The sequence below is a fragment of the Xenopus tropicalis genome, chromosome 5 (genome assembly GCF_000004195.4).
Source record: "Xenopus tropicalis strain Nigerian chromosome 5, UCB_Xtro_10.0, whole genome shotgun sequence".
In the NCBI taxonomy this organism is placed as follows: Eukaryota; Metazoa; Chordata; class Amphibia; order Anura; family Pipidae; genus Xenopus; species Xenopus tropicalis.
In genome coordinates, this window is record NC_030681.2 from 39604385 (window position 1) to 39612530 (window position 8146).

Below are 8146 nucleotides of genomic sequence, written 5' to 3' on the forward strand. Positions count from 1 at the left end.
CATTTTGCATGGGAAAAAGGTGCAAAAAAAGGTGCAAAAAAATGCCCACTGACTTTCATGAAAAAAAGATCCTTTACTTCAACACAATAACAAATTTTTGCCATTTTACAAATCTTTCTGCAGTTTCACTGATTTTTTGCCTGAAGATTCACTCATTACTACCCAGCATTAATGGGTGCACTTGAGCACGATTCAACATAAGAGGCAGGTACCACAAGTACCTTTAATGAATTGCTCAAAAAGCACAACATTTTGTGTATTTTAGCATGGCTGCACAGCTGTAATCATAAATAACCTAACATATAACATATAATGCAGTATTTCTAAACATTTGCATTACAATCAGTTCTGCACCCTGGTATGAACATTATTTTTTGTTATTGGAAGACATATCAGCATTTAGAGCTGACCCTAAATAGCACAGGCATTTCTTAACCAACAAGTTGAGATATAAAGTGTAATAGCATGTGTGTTATTTGTTATAATTCTCAGTTTTTATATGCAATACCAAGGACAGAAATGTTGTTTTTAAGGGTAGGTGGGCTAGATTTACAGGACAGACACTCAATTTAACAAATTGTTTTCAGTTACCAGGGACCTGCAATTGGTTGTTATGGGTTACTGAACCTGTTGTAGGGTTGCTACCTTTTCTGGAAAAAAATACTTTCTATATTTTTTATCCCTATTAATAACATTGGAATTAAGCAGCATTTTTACTGGCCAGGCAGGTAGAATACCGGCCAGGTAGCAACCCTAACCTGTCGTAAAGCAAAAAAGCCAACAAGTATCCAAAGGGATATGGGTGCATTTAAGCCACACCTGTCCTGCCCCATTCCTCCCCTGCCCAGTGGCCCTATAGCATGGTTTTGAAAGTTTAATACAGGTATAGGACCCGTTATCCAGAATGCATGGGACCAAGGGTATTCCGGATAAGGGGTCTTTCCGTAATTTGGATGTCCATACCTTAAGTCTACTAAAAAATCAATAAAACATTAATTAAACCCAATAGGATTGTTTTGCATCCAATAAGGATTAATTATATCTTAGTTGGGATCAGTTACAAGGCACTGTTTTATTGCTACAGAGAAAAAGGAATCAGTTTTAAAATTCTGAATTATTTGATTAAAATGGAGTCTATGGGAGACAAGCTTTCCGTAATTCAGAGGTTTCTGGATAACGGGTTTCCGGATAAGGGATCCCATACCTGTACAGACATAGGATCTATTATTTGGATTGTTATACCTTATTCTGCACAACTTTTTTGTACTGTGCGTCAAAAATTACGCGACAAAAACGTATTGTCACAACAAGTACGAAAGTTTCGGATTCATTCAAGCTTCATTATCGTGACTTTCCTTGGGCCAGGTTGGAGCTGCAGAGTGCCATTGAGCCCTATGGGAGACTTTCCTTGGGCCGGGTTGGAGCTGCAGAGTGCCACTGAGCCCTATGGGAGACTTTCCTTGGGCCGGGTTGGAGCTGCAGAGTGCCATTGAGCCCTATGGGAGACTTTCCTTGGGCCGGGTTGGAGCTGCAGAGTGCCATTGAGCCCTATGGGAGACTTTCCTTGGGCCGGGTTGGAGCTGCAGAGTGCCATTGAGCCCTATGGGAGACTTTCCTTGGGTCAGGTTGGAGCTGCAGAGTGCCATTGAGCCCTATGGGAGACTTTCCTTGGGCCAGGTTGGAGCTGCAGAGTGCCATTGAGTCCTATGGGAGACTTTCCTTGGGTCAGGTTGGAGCTGCAGAGTGCCATTGAGCCCTATGGGAGACTTTCCTTGGGCCGGGTTGGAGCTGCAGAGTGCCATTGAGCCCTATGGGAGACTTTCCTTGGGCCGGGTTGGAGCTGCAGAGTGCCATTGAGCCCTATGGGAGACTTTCCTTGGGCCAGGTTGGAGCTGCAGAGTGCCATTGAGTCCTATGGGAGACTTTCCTTGGGCCGGGTTGGTGCTGCAGAGTGCCATTGAGCCCTATGGGAGACTTTCCTTGGGTCAGGTTGGAGCTGCAGAGTGCCATTGAGCCCTATGGGAGACTTTCCTTGGGTCGGGTTGGAGCTGCAGAGTGCCATTGAGCCCTATGGGAGACTTTCCTTGGGCCGGGTTGGAGCTGCAGAGTGCCATTGAGCCCTATGGGAGACTTTCCTTGGGTCAGGTTGGAGCTGCAGAGTGCCATTGAGCCCTATGGGAGACTTTCCTTGGGCCAGGTTGGAGCTGCAGAGTGCCATTGAGCCCTATGGGAGACTTTCCTTGGGTCAGGTTGGAGCTGCAGAGTGCCATTGAGCCCTATGGGAGACTTTCCTTGGGCCGGGTTGGAGCTGCAGAGTGCCATTGAGCCCTATGGGAGACTTTCCTTGGGCCGGGTTGGAGCTGCAGAGTGCCATTGAGCCCTATGGGAGACTTTCCTTGGGCCGGGTTGGAGCTGCAGAGTGCCATTGAGCCCTATGGGAGACTTTCCTTGGGCCAGGTTGGAGCTGCAGAGTGCCATTGAGCCCTATGGGTGACTTTCCTTGGGCCGGGTTGGAGCAGCAGGGTGCTATTGAGTCCTATGGGAGACTTTCCTTGGGTCAGGTTGGAGCTGCAGAGTGCCATTGAGTCCTATGGAAGACTTTCCTTGGGTCAGGTTGGAGCTGCAGAGTGCCATTGAGTCCTATGGGAGACTTTCCTTGGGCCAGGTTGGAGCTGCAGAGTGCCATTGAGTCCTATGGGAGACTTTCCTTGGGCCAGGTTGGAGTTGCAGAGTGCCATTGAGCCCTATGGGAGACTTTCCTTGGGTCAGGTTGGAGCTGCAGAGTGCCATTTAGTCCTATGGGAGGCTTTCCTTGGGCCTGGTTGGAGATGCAGAGTGCCATTGAGCCCTATGGGAGACTTTCCTTGGGCCAGGTTGGAGCTGCAGAGTGCCATTGAGTCCTATGGGAGACTTTCCTTGGGCCAGGTTGGAGCTGCAGAGTGCCATTGAGCCCTATGGGAGACTTTCCTTGGGTCAGGTTGGAGCTGCAGAGTGCCATTTAGTCCAATGGGAGGCTTTCCTTGGGCCTGGTTGGAGATGCAGAGTGCCATTGAGCCCTATGGGAGACTTTCCTTGGGCCGGGTTGGAGCTGCAGAGTGCCATTGAGCCCTATGGGTGACTTTCCTTGGGCCGGGTTGGAGCTGCAGGGTGCTATTGAGTCCTATGGGAGACTTTCCTTGGGCCAGGTTGGAGCTGCAGAGTGCCACTGAGCCCTATGGGAGACTTTCCTTGGGCCGGGTTGGAGCTGCAGAGTGCCATTGAGCCCTATGGGAGACTTTCCTTGGGCCAGGTTGGAGCTGCAGCGTGCCATCGAGCCCTATGGGAGACTTTCCTGGGGTCAGGTTGGAGCTGCAGAGTGCCACTGAGCCCTATGGGAGACTTTCCTTGGGCCGGGTTGGAGCTGCAGAGTGCCATTGAGCCCTATGGGAGACTTTCCTTGGGCCGGGTTGGAGCTGCAGAGTGCCATTGAGCCCTAGGGGAGACTTTCCTTGGGCCGGGTTGGAGCTGCAGAGTGCCATTGAGCCCTATGGGAGACTTTCCTTGGGTCAGGTTGGAGCTGCAGAGTGCCATTGAGCCCTATGGGAGACTTTCCTTGGGCCAGGTTGGAGCTGCAGAGTGCCATTGAGTCCTATGGGAGACTTTCCTTGGGCCGGGTTGGAGCTGCAGAGTGCCATTGAGCCCTATGGGAGACTTTCCTTGGGTCAGGTTGGAGCTGCAGAGTGCCATTGAGCCCTATGGGAGACTTTCCTTGGGCCGGGTTGGAGCTGCAGAGTGCCATTGAGCCCTATGGGAGACTTTCCTTGGGCCGGGTTGGAGCTGCAGAGTGCCATTGAGCCCTATGGGAGACTTTCCTTGGGCCGGGTTGGAGCTGCAGAGTGCCATTGAGCCCTATGGGAGACTCTCCTTGGGCCAGGTTGGAGCTGCAGAGTGCCATTGAGTCCTATGGGAGACTTTCCTTGGGCCGGGTTGGAGCTGCAGAGTGCCATTGAGCCCTATGGGAGACTTTCCTTGGGTCAGGTTGGAGCTGCAGAGTGCCATTGAGCCCTATGGGAGACTTTCCTTGGGTCGGGTTGGAGCTGCAGAGTGCCATTGAGCCCTATGGGAGACTTTCCTTGGGCCGGGTTGGAGCTGCAGAGTGCCATTGAGCCCTATGGGAGACTTTCCTTGGGTCAGGTTGGAGCTGCAGAGTGCCATTGAGCCCTATGGGAGACTTTCCTTGGGCCAGGTTGGAGCTGCAGAGTGCCATTGAGCCCTATGGGAGACTTTCCTTGGGTCAGGTTGGAGCTGCAGAGTGCCATTGAGCCCTATGGGAGACTTTCCTTGGGCCGGGTTGGAGCTGCAGAGTGCCATTGAGCCCTATGGGAGACTTTCCTTGGGCCGGGTTGGAGCTGCAGAGTGCCATTGAGTCCTATGGAAGACTTTCCTTGGGCCGGGTTGGAGCTGCAGAGTGCCATTGAGCCCTATGGGAGACTTTCCTTGGGCCAGGTTGGAGCTGCAGAGTGCCATTGAGCCCTATGGGTGACTTTCCTTGGGCCGGGTTGGAGCAGCAGGGTGCTATTGAGTCCTATGGGAGACTTTCCTTGGGCCGGGTTGGAGCTGCAGAGTGCCATTGAGCCCTATGGGAGACTTTCCTTGGGCCGGGTTGGAGCTGCAGAGTGCCATTGAGCCCTATGGGAGACTTTCCTTGGGCCGGGTTGGAGCTGCAGAGTGCCATTGAGCCCTATGGGAGACTCTCCTTGGGCCAGGTTGGAGCTGCAGAGTGCCATTGAGTCCTATGGGAGACTTTCCTTGGGCCGGGTTGGAGCTGCAGAGTGCCATTGAGCCCTATGGGAGACTTTCCTTGGGTCAGGTTGGAGCTGCAGAGTGCCATTGAGCCCTATGGGAGACTTTCCTTGGGTCGGGTTGGAGCTGCAGAGTGCCATTGAGCCCTATGGGAGACTTTCCTTGGGCCGGGTTGGAGCTGCAGAGTGCCATTGAGCCCTATGGGAGACTTTCCTTGGGTCAGGTTGGAGCTGCAGAGTGCCATTGAGCCCTATGGGAGACTTTCCTTGGGCCAGGTTGGAGCTGCAGAGTGCCATTGAGCCCTATGGGAGACTTTCCTTGGGTCGGGTTGGAGCTGCAGAGTGCCATTGAGCCCTATGGGAGACTTTCCTTGGGCCGGGTTGGAGCTGCAGAGTGCCATTGAGCCCTATGGGAGACTTTCCTTGGGCCGGGTTGGAGCTGCAGAGTGCCATTGAGTCCTATGGAAGACTTTCCTTGGGCCGGGTTGGAGCTGCAGAGTGCCATTGAGCCCTATGGGAGACTTTCCTTGGGCCAGGTTGGAGCTGCAGAGTGCCATTGAGCCCTATGGGTGACTTTCCTTGGGCCGGGTTGGAGCAGCAGGGTGCTATTGAGTCCTATGGGAGACTTTCCTTGGGTCAGGTTGGAGCTGCAGAGTGCCATTGAGTCCTATGGAAGACTTTCCTTGGGTCAGGTTGGAGCTGCAGAGTGCCATTGAGTCCTATGGGAGACTTTCCTTGGGCCAGGTTGGAGCTGCAGAGTGCCATTGAGTCCTATGGGAGACTTTCCTTGGGCCAGGTTGGAGCTGCAGAGTGCCATTGAGTCCTATGGGAGACTTTCCTTGGGCCAGGTTGGAGTTGCAGAGTGCCATTGAGCCCTATGGGAGACTTTCCTTGGGCCAGGTTGGAGTTGCAGAGTGCCAATGAGTCCTATGGGAGACTTTCCTTGGGCCAGGTTGGAGCTGCAGAGTGCCATTGAGCCCTATGGGAGACTTTCCTTGGGTCAGGTTGGAGCTGCAGAGTGCCATTTAGTCCTATGGGAGGCTTTCCTTGGGCCTGGTTGGAGATGCAGAGTGCCATTGAGCCCTATGGGAGACTTTCCTTGGGCCGGGTTGGAGCTGCAGAGTGCCATTGAGCCCTATGGGTGACTTTCCTTGGGCCGGGTTGGAGCTGCAGGGTGCTATTGAGTCCTATGGGAGACTTTCCTTGGGCCAGGTTGGAGCTGCAGAGTGCCACTGAGCCCTATGGGAGACTTTCCTTGGGCCGGGTTGGAGCTGCAGAGTGCCATTGAGCCCTATGGGAGACTTTCATTGGGCCAGGTTGGAGCTGCAGCGTGCCATCGAGCCCTATGGGAGACTTTCCTGGGGTCAGGTTGGAGCTGCAGAGTGCCATTGAGCCCTATGGGAGACTTTCCTTGGGCCAGGTTGGAGCTGATATTGGAGTGCTATTGAGTCCTATGGGAGGCTTCCAAAATCATGCACTGAAGGATCAAAGTCAGAAAGGGTTTCCCGCCGACAATCGTTCGGATACAAAAATGTTGTGACTTTCGGATCGCCAATACAATATTATTGTGACTAATATGATTTTTTCGTAAGCATTTTCGTGACATTTGTGATCATCAGAAATTATCTTATCTAATCCGAATTTTACCCATTTTGGGATTGGAACTCGTACTTTGATGAATCTGCCCCTTAGGGGCACATTTACTAAACAATTTTGATATAATTTTGTATTTTTATAACTTTGGGACTATCTTTTCACCAGGTTTGATTAAGTCGAGTCCTGTGGAAGGCTTCAAAAGCCAGACATGGAAGGCATCAAAGCCAGCAAGGTTTTTCAAGGCATAACAAACTTTTCGGCACGAAAATATCGTGACTTTCAGGACGCAATTGCGATATTTTCGTACAACCAATTAAAGCATTTTCGAGGCATTTTAGAACTTCAGAAATTATTGTGGTTAATCTGAATTTATACCACATTAGATCTGATTCACCAATGTGTGTTAAAATGAGCGCTATTTATAGTATGTGTTAAAAATTTTATCACGTCTTATTTTTTGCGTCTTAACGCATTATTCACTAAAAGGATATTTGCGTTAATTTAGACGCGATGCTGTTTATGTTTTTTAAGTCGCAAGGACTATTTTCATGCGGTATTTCATGCAACACGCACTACTTGTCGCATGCGCTAATTAACGCACGTGTGCTACTTTTTGCGCATGCCATATTAGCCATACACAGCATTACATTCGTAAAACTACTTTTTTAAAAAATTTCCCTGCAAACTGGAGGCTGCATCACTCTAGGGTCAACACATACTTGAATAAATCAAGTAAATGGGAGCCCATTTACTAAAAAATGTGAATCAAAAGGTGATTTTAGAGCTTAATAAATAAAAACTCACTCACATTCTATTCATCTCTATGGGATTTTTAGAAGTGTATTTATCAACGGGTGAAAGTTAAAACTCACCATTTGATAAATACGCTACTAATAAATCCCAAGGGAATGAATACAATGTGGGTGAGTTTTTATGCATTAAGCTCTAAACATTTTGATAAATCTGCCCCATAAAGTGTGTGAATACTACAGTAATACTGCACTGTATACACCCCTATTGCTCTCGTGTAGCTAAAAGCACAGGACTTTCTCTATTGATCTCTTTTCCCTGTTGCTGTCCTTGGTGCTGTACTGCAGTGATGTCACGGACGAGTAGGAGTGTGTCATTTGTCCTCTTACAGAGCATAACAAGGAGATTTGTAATGGAAACATCATAAATGCAGAACTGCCATCACAAAGTATTTTTCTGTATTTGCTTTAGCACTGCACTTTAGGTGTACAGAGTGTACAGATACAAAACAGTACAGTGTTCCCTAGTGATGCTTTTCTAGATTGATGAACATCATTTTCTTGCCAGCTAGTGTGTACATTCCTCTCCTGCAGTTACTTTATTGTTCTCATACACAGATATCTCTCCAAAATTACGTGTTTTTTTGTCTTACAGGTCAGGACAAGGACAGGGACAATAGCCATATCACATTCCATGATCTATTATAGTTTTAGATTAAGTATAATTGGTTTGTTTACTTGTAGGGAATAGTATAAATAGGACATGAGAGGTTGCTTAACTGGATGAGCTAAAATGTGGGGTAACCTACTGCTTGGAGCTGTGGTGTACAGAATGTTATTCCCCTTGTCTAGCTGGGTACCAGAGACGTGTGTAGCAATAGCTCTACCTCTCAACTGAAAATTGTGTGTGGATAGGTGCTTCTTTCTCCAGGCCCAGGTATATTACAAACGTATGTGCTCTTAGATCCAGCCTGAGGCTCTACAATATGAGGGCTCATTAATAAATGTAAGCACCAGAGA